Here is an 11,225-nt window from a genome sequence, read left to right as displayed (position 1 = left end):
GCACTCAGGAACTATTCCTGGCGGTGCTCAGGGGACCATATGGGATGCTGGGAATCGAACCCGGGTTGGCCGCGTGCCAGGCAAACGCCCTACCCGCTGTGCTATTGCTCCAGCCCCTACTATTAACTTCTTTTAAAACATTCAATCCTGTTCTCTGGTTGCCATGGTTAAAGGGTAAATGTCCCAAAGGATGAGTGACAAGCCAAGGAAGGTCTTCCTGGCATTGAAGAAGAGGGTGCCCAGTGTCTGACTTAAATAGAAGGTTGCGAGCTGCAGGGTGAGCGCACTCACCACAAATAGCCCAAATAGCCCGTGTCCCGGAAGCGGATGCCCAGGTCATGGGGCAGAGGACTCTCGGGTTACTGGGAAAGCTCCCCAAGCCAGGCTCCCAGCCCACCTTCCAGGTCAGTCATGCCTCTGCTATTGTTTTCCTTCCCGTGGCTCTAACCCCAGCCACACTGTGGCCTAAATTTAGACATTGCACAATAAGGGATTTGTGATTCTAGAGTACTTTGCTCTAGATACTCCTCCTGGATAATGCGGGGCTGGACAGACGGCACAGGGCGAAGGCACTCACCCTGAACCTGGTGCACCCAGGTTCCATCCCAGCATCCCATAGGTTCCTCCAGGTACCTCTGGGGTGTGTTGGCTCCAAATAAACAAAACCATAATGCGATGTTTTATCTTTCAGCATCCTGTCATTCTCCAAGGCAGTGGGGAAAGATCTGTGTAAATTCAAAACTAAAAAGAAAATATCTTTGGCCTGAAAAACATTGAGTTGAAAAGAAACAGGAGTTACTGCTCTATGAGACGGGGAGTAACTACTTTGGAAAAGTGTGGGGTGTCGTGCAGGCCAGAGGCCAGAGAGATAGCTCAGTGGGTAGGGTGCTCGCCTTGCATGCGGCCGACCCAGATTTAATTCCTGGCATCCCTTATGGTCCCCCACGGCCAGGAGTAGTTTCTGAGTGCAGAGCCAGGAGTAACCCCTGAGCTCTGCTGGGCGTGGCCCCCCCAAACAAACTCGATAATAAAAATATTTAGAAAAAGAAAAGAGTGTAGTGTGACCTTATCTCACTGAACATTAGCTGGGTGTGGAATTCCTCCTGGCTCTCATGTAGAGAAACCCCAGACTGGGGACCCAGCTCAGGGTTTCAGGTGGGGACAGTCTGAGCTGAGAATCAGCACAAGCAAGCTGGGAAGAGCCTGTGTCCCTCGGCAGAGATGCCCACGCCAGTTATGCTGCAGGTCAGAGGGGAGGGCAGTGCAGAGCAGGAAAATGAACAGGGAGCTTGGGAATCCCTCCCTGCACTGCAAGGGGGGTGGGGAAGGCAAGCCTTCCCACAAGCAGATCATATATATATATGTGATATGTGTATCATATATATACATATATATGCGTACACATGTACACACACATCATTCCTGGTATGTTCAGAGGTTTCAGGTACTGAACCCTGACTTGCCTTGAGCAAGGATAGTGCCCTACCCACTATGTTCTGTACTAGCTCTTTGGTCCCACAGGCAAAGCATATTTTTCATACGCTTGCCCTTTTTTTTTTTTGCTTTTTGGGTCACACCCAGCGATGCTCAGGGGTTACTCCTGGCTTTGCACTCAGGAATCACTCCTGGTGGTGCTCAGGGAACCATATGGGATGCTGGGAATCGAACCCGGGTTGACCGCGAGCAAGGCAAACGCCCTACCCTCTGTGCTATTGCTCCAGCCCCCGATATACTTGCCCATTGAGTTATCCATCTCTCTGACTTAATCACTTAATCACTTAACTTCCCGTTAGTCGTCAATTTGCTCGAGCGGGCACCAGTAACGTCTCCATTTGTCCCTGTCGCGTGCTAGTGTAGCCCAATGGCATCTGTTCGCTCTGGGAACATGAAGAGCCTCAAACTGATCTTCATGGTCTATCTCTCTGACACCATTATTTAAATTAGAACAATTTTGTTCAAGTTGAATCACTGTAACAAAGTTATTCGTTATTGCATTTCCAGGATACAATGTTTCAACATCCATCCCTTCACCAATGTCCCCAGTTTCCCTCCTGCCCCCAGCCTGCCTCTATGGCAGGCGCCTTTTTTTTTTTTTTCCCCTTTTGGGAAAAACTGTACTGTGGTTTACAGTTGGGCTGGAGCGATAGCACAGCGGTAGGGTGTTTGCCTTGCACGAAGCCAACATGGCCGACCCGAGTTCGATTCCTCCGCCCCTCTCGGAGAGCCTGGCAAGCTACCGAGAATATTTCGCCTAGAGTATCTCGCCCGCACGGCAGAGCCTGGCAAGCTCCCCGTGACGTACTCGATATGCCAAACACAGTAACAACAAGTCTCAGGATGGAGACGTTACTGGGCCTATTCGAGCAAATCGATGAACAACAGGAGGACCATGATACCATGATACCGTGGTTTACAGTTCTGTTACTGATAGGGTATCATACATATCACTTTCCCTCCTGGCCCTGTTATTTTTATTTATTTATTGTTGGACTGGGTACCTGGCCCCTGGAAGCTATTATTTTTGTATAGTGCCTTTGAAAAGAGCAACTTTTCTGAAAAAAAAAAAAATAAAACTTTTTCGTAAAAATTGAAAAAAATCTTCCAATTGTTTTAATTAAATGTGACCATTTAGGAACTAGAGAGGTAACTCCCACCCGCATTTTTTGGGTCTCACTCAATGTTGCTCAAGGTTTACTTTTAGTTCTGGGCTCAGGAATCACTCCTGGTGGTGCTTGGGGGACAAAATGGGGTCCTAGGGATCAAACCTGGATCAGCTGCTTGCAAGACAATGGCCCTACCTGCTGTACTATCTCAGCGGCCCTGGGATGAAAGAGATGGTACAGGCATTAAGGTGCTTGTCTTGTGAGCACCTGACCATGGTTCCATCCTCAACACTAGTTATGGTCCCCCCAGCAATTCCAGGTGTGGTTCCTGAGCACAGAGCTGGAAGCAAGCCCCCAGAAGCAACGGTGTGGCCCCCAAACCAAAAAAGAAAGAAAGGAATGGAAGTCAGACACACTTAGACACTCTTGCCCCACAATCTCATGGGCAGGAATAAGGGTCGCTCTTAACTGACAGCTGGTTGAAGTATGGGCCAGCCCTCTCCAGCATGCAGGAAATGGCAGGCAAACCAGCCCGAGGTGTCCAAACAGCAGCTGTTTTCTTGGCGCCAGAAAGTTTCCCGGATTCTTTGAGTCATAATTGCCACTGTTTAGGGCAGAAAGTGGGATGGTCTGTGTTATATTCTTTTTACCCTCTTTCTTTCTTTCTTTCTTTCTTTCTTTCTTTCTTTCTCTTTCTTTTCTTTTCTTTCTTTCTTTCTCTTTCTTTTCTTTTTCTTTTTCTTTTGGGTGGGGGGAGTCACACCCGGGAATGCTCAGGGGTTACTCCTGGCTCTGCACTCAGGAATCACTCTCGGCAGTGCTCGGGGGACCATGTGGGATGCCAAGGATAGAACTCTGGTCAGCCTCGAGCAAGGCAAACACCCTCCCCGCAGCACTATCGCTCTGGCCCTTTATTCTTTTTTTTCCTTTTCCTGGGCCACATCTGGCTCTGCACTCAGGAATCACTCCTGGTGGGCTTAGAGGAGCATGTGGGCTGTCAAGGACCAAACCTGGGGTGGTCTTGTGAATGGCAAATGCCCTTCTACTTCTTACGCCCCCCCTTTTTTTGTAAGTGAAGCAAGATAGTTGTTTTTTTTTTTTTTGGGGGGGGGGAGGTGTTACGGGAGGCCGCAGCAGAGCTCACTCCTGGTTCTGTGCTCTTGGTGGGACAGGGTGGGGGGGGGTCACATGAGGCCAGGGGGATGAAACCCAGGTCCTCCTTGTGCCAGGCGAGTCCCCCACCTTCTTCTATTGCTCAGGCCCTGAAGCAAGATAGTTTCTATTGAAGGAAACCTAGAGAAGATGCAGGGGACCGGCATGATGCAGGGGGAGGAAAGGAATAGTGTTCAAGAGGGAACACACCTTGAAAGAACAGTAGTTAAGCCCAGAGACACAGGGACACACCCAGCAGGATGGTGCTGGAGGGAGAACGCGGCCTACTGTTTTATAGAGGTGGCGTCACCGTCCCAGGCCAGCCAGAAGGCTCACCTTCACCTAGATAGTCAACGAGGGAAAAAGAGCACTGGGTGAAGGGCAGCTGCCCGAGGGTGGAGCCGATCGCCCCAATATCAGCTCTGGGTTTGTCAAAGACCTCAGCGGTTCCGGGGGTATCTTGAGTTGGAATCCCGAGTTCTGTAGCCCGCTCCCTTAAACACATCCGCAGAGGGCAGGCGTGATGCTCGCCCCTCCGGGTATTGGAGTCCCTGGCCCCCCAAACAGACTGCGCAGGGGGCCGAGACAGCTTGGCGGAGTGGAGAGCCGTGGCAGCGGCGAAGGGTCCCTGGGATCGTTCCACGGACTGAGCTCCGCTCCCCGGCAAGCCAGAGCACCCCCGTTTGCTGGCTTTGCCCCCTCTCTCTCTCTCCTTCCGCAAAATCTAGCACCTTCCCTAGGCGCGGGGATCGCCCAGCCCCGCCCCGCCCCTCCCCGGCTTTGCCCAGTCTGGGGCAGCGGGCACCGCGGGCGCCGGCGCGCAATTGCAAGGGCGGTGAGTGCTCACGGCGCGGCGTTGGGGGGGAGGGTGCTCCCATCCCAGGGGGTTGGGAGGGGACATTGCACCCTTCATGTAAAACTCAGGGACAGGTGGGCAGGGTCCCGGGCCGCCGAGTGGAAGAGGGTCCTGAGCAAGGAGCCGGCAGCCCGAAACCCGCGCCCCTACCGGTGCGTCTTAGAGGAGAGCTGGGTCGGGAACTGAGCTGGTGCCCAGCAGCGGGGCCCCGCTGGGGGGTATCCCGAGCGTGCCCCCCGAGGCTCCCTGAGGCTCCCTGAGGCCCCTTACTGGGCTCTGGGAGGAGGGGGAGTCGCGCCCACCTCCACCCCCACTCCCTTAGGGACCCGGGGTGCACCGTCCGCGCGCAAGTGCATGGGCGCGCCCCATCCCCCCAGCCTCCCGGGCGAGAACAGGTAGGTGCCAGCCGACTCTTACGAATCGCCTCGCCAGGTCAAGGTCGCCAGCGCCCGGGGGCGTGAGGGGTGCGCGCGTCGGGGGGCCGAGGGCACAGGGCGCAGGTGGTTGCGCTCCGGAGCGGCCAGGTCCTCGTTCGGGCTGGTTTCCCTGCGGCGACCTGTTGTTTCCCCCCCAGGGGCCGTTATTTATAGCCGGGATCGTCCAGCGCGCAGGTAGGGCGCTGCGGGCGCGGCCGCTTCCCGCGACCCCAGAAGCCGGGATGCGATGGGCTTCGCTGCGGGCAGGAGCGAGCGGTCCGCGCCTGGGGGCTTCCCAGCCCTGTGCGGTTCCCGCCGCCTCTTCCCGTCTCGGCTCTCTGAGGCTGAGCACCCTCCCCGCAGAGCTTTGGGGATTTGGGAGTGAGCTGTGCGCCAACGCGCGTTTTAGGTGCACAGTTTTAATTTGGGGAGTGGTCCCCCACCCCCGGGGTGCTAACGCATTGCAAAGGCACTCCTCGCCCGGCCAAGTCGGGAGGCGTGGACGAGGGTGCCTGCGGGCCCGATCGCTTCCTGAGCCTGGGCACGTCCTTAAGCGCCTCTACTGGTCGTTCAGTGACCACCTGGACGCTGGGCTGGAGAGACGGTGACCGGGTTAAGTCACATGCTTTTGTATGCAACCCCATCAGGTTCAATCCGTGACAGCTCACGGGTCCCCGGAACATCCCTCACGGTGGCCCAGGTAATCCCTTTGGTACTGTTTGGGCCCAAGTAAGCCCCAGGGCCTGAGCAGTACCAAATCCTCTTGCATTTGATGGCAGCTGGAGGCCCCTGGTGTCCAAACACTTGTGAGACGACCCCCCACAGCAACAAACAAAAACCAACCCAATAAAACAAAACAAAACTCCAGAAAAGCCAGGAATCAAAGTGCCAGGCTAGGGAGTGTGTAATGCAGTGATGCATCTGTTCCCCAACGTGTGTGTGTGTTTGGGTCACACAGCAGTGCTCAGGGCAGGGTTCAGAGGACCCTATGTGGTGAACACCTTCTCTGCTATACTATGGCTGCAGCTCAGCCTAGTCTTGTCCCCAAGTCCCCTTTCCAGGCCCATGACACTTTAGCAGTAAACGTTTACAATATTTGCCATTATTGTAATACTTACAATCACAAAACGGTTTGAAGTAGGTGGCCTCCATGGATGGCTTATCTGAGGCGGGGAGGAGAGGACAGTCACTTTCTCCTGATCCACCTCTGCTACCCTGAGGTATCTGGAAAGCCTAGGACTGATAAAGTCTGATTGCCTCCCAGAACCCCTCCCCCCACCTCCCATTCACACCCAGCCAGCCCTTTCAGATGTCCTTCAGGCTTGGTCTTCTCAGCACACGAGTTGATCCTTGCCACCCAGTTTCTCTGGAGCCATGGACCCAGGTTGGAGTGAGGAAAGGAAAGGATTAGGGTTTGTGGGAAAGGAAAGTCAGTTCGAGGCCTTACCCAGGGTTACTGGGTTCTTGTTCTGCTGTGCAGAAAGGAATTTTAGGAGTAGACAAGCAGTGAAGTAAAACAGCTTTTATTTGGAGGGTTTTAGGAAGGGGAAGGAGGGAGAGAAAGAGAGAGAAAAATACACTCAAGAGAGAACAAGGGAGCTGGAGTGATATCGCACAGCTGGTAGGGCACACACTTGGCCAACCTGGGTTTGATTCCCAGCATCCCATAGGGTTTCCCGAGCACAGCTAGGAGTAATTCCTGAGTGCATTAGCCAGGAGTAACCCCTTTGCATTGCTGGGTGTGACCCAAAAATCACTATCACTATCACCCCGTTGTTCATCGATTCGCTCTAGCAGGCCCAGTAACATCTCCATTTGTCCCTGTCACGTGCTAGTGTAGCCCGATGACATATTGGGGACTCCTTCAGGATCAGGGGAATGAGGACCATTCATTGTTACTGTTTTTGACATATCGCGTACACCACGGTTAGCTTGTCAGGCTCTGCTGTGTGGGTGGGATACTCTTGGTAGCTTGCCAGGCTCTCCGAGAGGGTTGAAAGCTTTTGGGGCCGCCTCTAATCACCTTTACAGGTGTTCCCAGTCAGGCATATATGATACTTTCAGTAGCCTGCCAGATTTTCTGAGAGTGAGAACTAGAGAATAAGAGGTTGTGCGGCTGCGTGCTTCTGGGAGCTTGGTTTTAGAGTCTCTGGATCCTGGACATTGATGGGGTTACATGGCAGTAGGTGGGTGTAACTGTCTAGCTACTGGAAGGTGAGGGAGCTGGGTGGAGGAAGCCCAGTCCCGAACGGAGCAGGCTTGGAGATCTCAGCCCCAGGTCCCGCACACCTGGGTTCCTCTGCTGGTTCCTCATCCAAGCATGTGGAGTGATCTCAGCATGGCTTTGGCTGGGTCCCGGAGGTCTTAAGCTGTCGGGGCTCTGCTCAGGGCGGAGAAGGAACCGCAACCTGCCCTCCTCCAAGGGACCCTGGTGAGGACAGCCAGGCGGGGGGGGGGGGGGGGGGGCAGGAGACTCTGCCTTATTCTCTTCAGGGAGCTTGGTTTTAGAGTCTCTGTATCCTGGCCGTTGATTGGGTTACACGGCATTTGGTGGGTGTAACTGTCTAGCTACTGGACAGTGGGGGAACTGGGTGGAGGAGGCCCAGTCCCAAACCGACCAGGCTTGACCAAAAAAGAAAGGAAAAAAAAGAGAGAGAGAGAGAACAAGGGCTTCTCTGAGGGCAGAAAGAGCCCCTACACACCCCAGCATTAGATAGGAAAGTCCACGTCTCAAGAGGGGAGATGTAGGTACCACATGGGCACAAGCAGCATGTAGGCTCAGGCTGTACATGCGTTCTTCCTTTGCTCAAGGTGGCTTTAATAGGGTTTCTCCAATCTGCTCCCACATGGGGCTTTCTAGGTAGATAAGGGTCTGTGGCTAAGGTTGTTGCCAAGGGGGTAAAGTTGGGAGTGGTCTTCTTTGAAACTCCTTTGTTTGACCTTTGTTCCTGCTGGATCTTCTCTGGGAGGGTGGGTCCAGCCTTCTCTGGTCTGAGCTAGCTGAGGGTTAATCAGACTAAAGGAAGGAACTGAGGGTTCCCAAGGATCTTCTTTCAAGCCCGTTCTGGAGGGAGAGGGGTCCAGTCTCCTCAGCATGGAGAAGGTCTTATCAGGTCTCGTTTTCTGCATCCACAAGCCTTAGGACTAGTGGCTTTATTACTTCCCAGAAATTTCATTGCCATGATGTGTGTGTGGGGGGAGGGGGCTTCCCTAACCTACCTGTCTACACCAGACTTAATTTCCTTTTCAGCAGTGAGTGTCGGGCCTGGGAGAAAGTGCGGTGCCGGGTACCGAGAAGGGGGCACATATCAGGAGTCAAGCTCTTCCTGCAGCTCCAGGCTGCAAGAGAAGGACCGAGCTGTGTTCACACTCTCTCAGCCCCAGGGCCCTTTCACTTACTTTGTTTGGTTTTGGGGCCACGCCCACTGGACACTGGGCTGAGGTTACTTCCTGCCTAGTGGGGGTTCACCCTGGGACTCCTGCATGCAGAGCCTTCTGGCTCCTTGCTTTCCCAGTCACCATGTGATGACCCTCTCTGCCTGTCCCTTTGGTCTTTTTGAGGCTCAGATGTGCTGGCAGATCACCTGGCTCCACTTATATGGGGGCGCTTCCCTCCTCCTCTAAATGCCCTGAATTGCGGTGGTAGGGCAACCGAGCCAGGCAGTGGGATTCACTCCACATCCCTAATTGTGCTGGGCACTGCAGCAGTGCCCTAGTGCGTGTAAGTAGTGCTGGGGACCCAACATGAGGCCTCAAACTGCCAGGGAAGCCTCAGGGACTCTGCCAGTCACATCTCTTACACGGTCACCAGCCTTGCTGGATGAGGGCCTGTCCAGGGACCCCCCTTTCACCTTCATTATCACCTTAACATAGTCACTTTCGGCTAAGAATCAGAGGACAGTGGGGGAGGGCACTTGCCTTGCATGTGGCCAACCCGGATTCCATCCCCAGCACCCCAGAGGGTTGCCTGAGCATGGCCAGGCGTGATGCCTGAGCACAGAGCCAGGAACCTGCCCTGATGGGTGTGGTCTCACAAAAGGAAAGAAAAGAGTTCATTATCATTATTCTAATATATCTTTTTACTGAGAGGGGCAATCCCAGCTTAGCCCGCAACCTAAGGAGGAACGGAGTGAGATGCTGAATTTGGAAAGGCCTCTGGGAAGTTTCGCCGCAGGCCTATGTTTCTTCCAGATCTGAACCCACTCCCTCCTTCCCGCTTTGCTCCACCCACCCTAGGGGGAGGGCAGCTCTGTGACTTATCTGCGACTTCTCGGGTTCAACCCAGGAGGTATCAGGGCAGAAGGATAGAGAAGCAGGGGCCTGCTGTCCGCTTCTGCCCTGGCACGACTCTCCTGTGGGCTCCTCTCTCATAAACAGATCTAGAAGCTCCCGACTCCCCTACTCCCCGAAGCTATCCTGCCAAGGGACGCCCTTTCTGGCTGGGGGTTGGGTGATGGGCGGGGAGCGGCCTTCTGCCTTTTCTCCTCTAGGGGGCGCGACGGTGCTTGGTAAGGTGGCCAGTGAGGCAGGGAGCCTTGAGAAAACTGTGTCCACCTCTCTGCTCTGCCCACCTCGGCCACCCAGGGGTGTTACTGTGTTTGGCATATTGTTACTGTGTTTGGCATATTGAATACGTCACAGGTAGCTTGCCAGGCTTTGCCATGAGGACGAGATACTCTCGGTAGCTTGCCAGGCTCTTTGAGAGGGGCGGAGGAATTGAACATGGCTCCGCTGGGCTGGCTGCGCACAAGGCAAACGCCCTACCGCTGTGCTATCGCTCCAGCCCAAGCAAGTTATTTGTTACTGAAAGACATGGACTCAGACATGAGGGGAGAGAAAGAAAAAAATCGGGTTCAGGCGTAAGAGAGGAGACCTGGAGCGCCCTTGGGCAGTTATACACAAGTCCCCCAGACGGTCTTGCCTGGAACTCTCTGTGTACAGAAAACTCAATCTGGGCTCGGTCACAGGGAGCACCTGGCACTATTGAGGGTCCTTTCATGATCCTGTCTTCTAAGTGCTGGAGTGATGCTACAGCAGGTAGGGTGCTTGCCTAGCATGCGGTTGATCCGGGTTCGATCCCCCGCACCTCCTACGGTCCCCTGAGCCTGCTAAGCGTGATCCCTGAGTCAGGGTGAGGAGTAAGCCCTGAGCACTGCCAGATGTGGCCCCCCCACCCCAGCCCCCAAGCCAAAACCGAAAAAAAAAAAACCCATCATCTCACCCTTTATTACCTATGTCCACTTGATGTTGGTGGACCCCACGGATGGTTTATGTGAAGCAGGAGGAAAAAGACGGTCACTTTCTCCCAATCCGCCTCTGCCACCCTGGACCCAGAGTTACTGGGTTCTTGTCTCACCTCGCAGAAAAGAATTTCAGGAATAGATGAGCAGTGAAGTGAAACAAATTTTATTTGGAGGTTTTTGAAGGGGAGGAGGAAGAGAGAGTGGGAGAGATTAGAGAATAAAGTGCTCAAGAGGCAACCCGGGCTTCCCGAAGGGCGGAGAGAGCCCCTATACACACCCCAGCATTAGACAGGAAAGCAGGAAAGTGCACTTCTCAAGAGGGGAGATGCGGGTGACACTTGTGCTTGGGTGCCACACGTGCTCGGCCACATGGGCACAAGCAGCACATGGGCTCGGGCAGCATCTGCGCGCCCTTTGTTCAAGGTGGCTTTTATAGGCATCTTCTTGGGATGTCTTGGTCTGGAATATTCTAAAGTCTTCTGTGGGGGTTATGGGTAGATTTCTAGGAGAGAATTGATTTTTCTGGGTGTTGGGCCACATAACTCTGGGCCCCTCTGAGCCGAGATGTTTATTTTTGTTTATTCAGTTGAAAAACAATTTTTTAAAGTTAACCGGATAAAGGGGGAGGCCCGAGGGTATTCGAGGAATTTCCTTCCTGAGGAGGGGGTTCGATCTCCTCACGGTGGTCGGCTGCTGAAGGTCTTATCTCGGTCTGTTCGACCTTAGGACTTTTGCTTCTCAGGAATTTCGTTGTAGATTCTGGTGGCTTTCTTCCATAGGGCCCTTCCCTGTCTATCGGCCTTGCCTACATCACACATGCCTTTCGAAGCATCCCGACCACATCTGGGTCTGCTTAAAGACAGCAGCACAATTTTTGTTTCAAAATGACCCAAAGCAGACAACCGCCTCCAGAGCCTTCTGAGGGGCCCACCCTACCAAGTGTGGCCTTGGATTT

At 53.9% G+C, this 11,225-nt stretch overlaps 1 protein-coding gene across 1 annotated transcript in view; it reads left to right on the top strand.

Moving 5' to 3' along the window:
• Positions 1-4,474: 4,474 nt before the first annotated feature.
• The window catches only part of HLCS (holocarboxylase synthetase), a 167,663-nt gene continuing 160,912 nt past the window's right edge, over positions 4,475-11,225 (top strand). The window contains exon 1 of the mRNA XM_056119533.1: positions 4,475-4,590. The gene's annotated coding sequence lies outside the window, so the exon portion shown is untranslated. The remainder of the gene's footprint in view (positions 4,591-11,225) is intronic.

This window comes from Sorex fumeus, unplaced genomic scaffold (genome assembly GCF_029834395.1).
Source record: "Sorex fumeus unplaced genomic scaffold, SorFum_2.1 ptg000041l, whole genome shotgun sequence".
In the NCBI taxonomy this organism is placed as follows: domain Eukaryota; kingdom Metazoa; phylum Chordata; class Mammalia; order Eulipotyphla; family Soricidae; genus Sorex; species Sorex fumeus.
The sequence above is the reverse complement of the archived record's forward strand: the minus strand, read 5'-3'. Positions and strand labels throughout refer to the sequence as shown.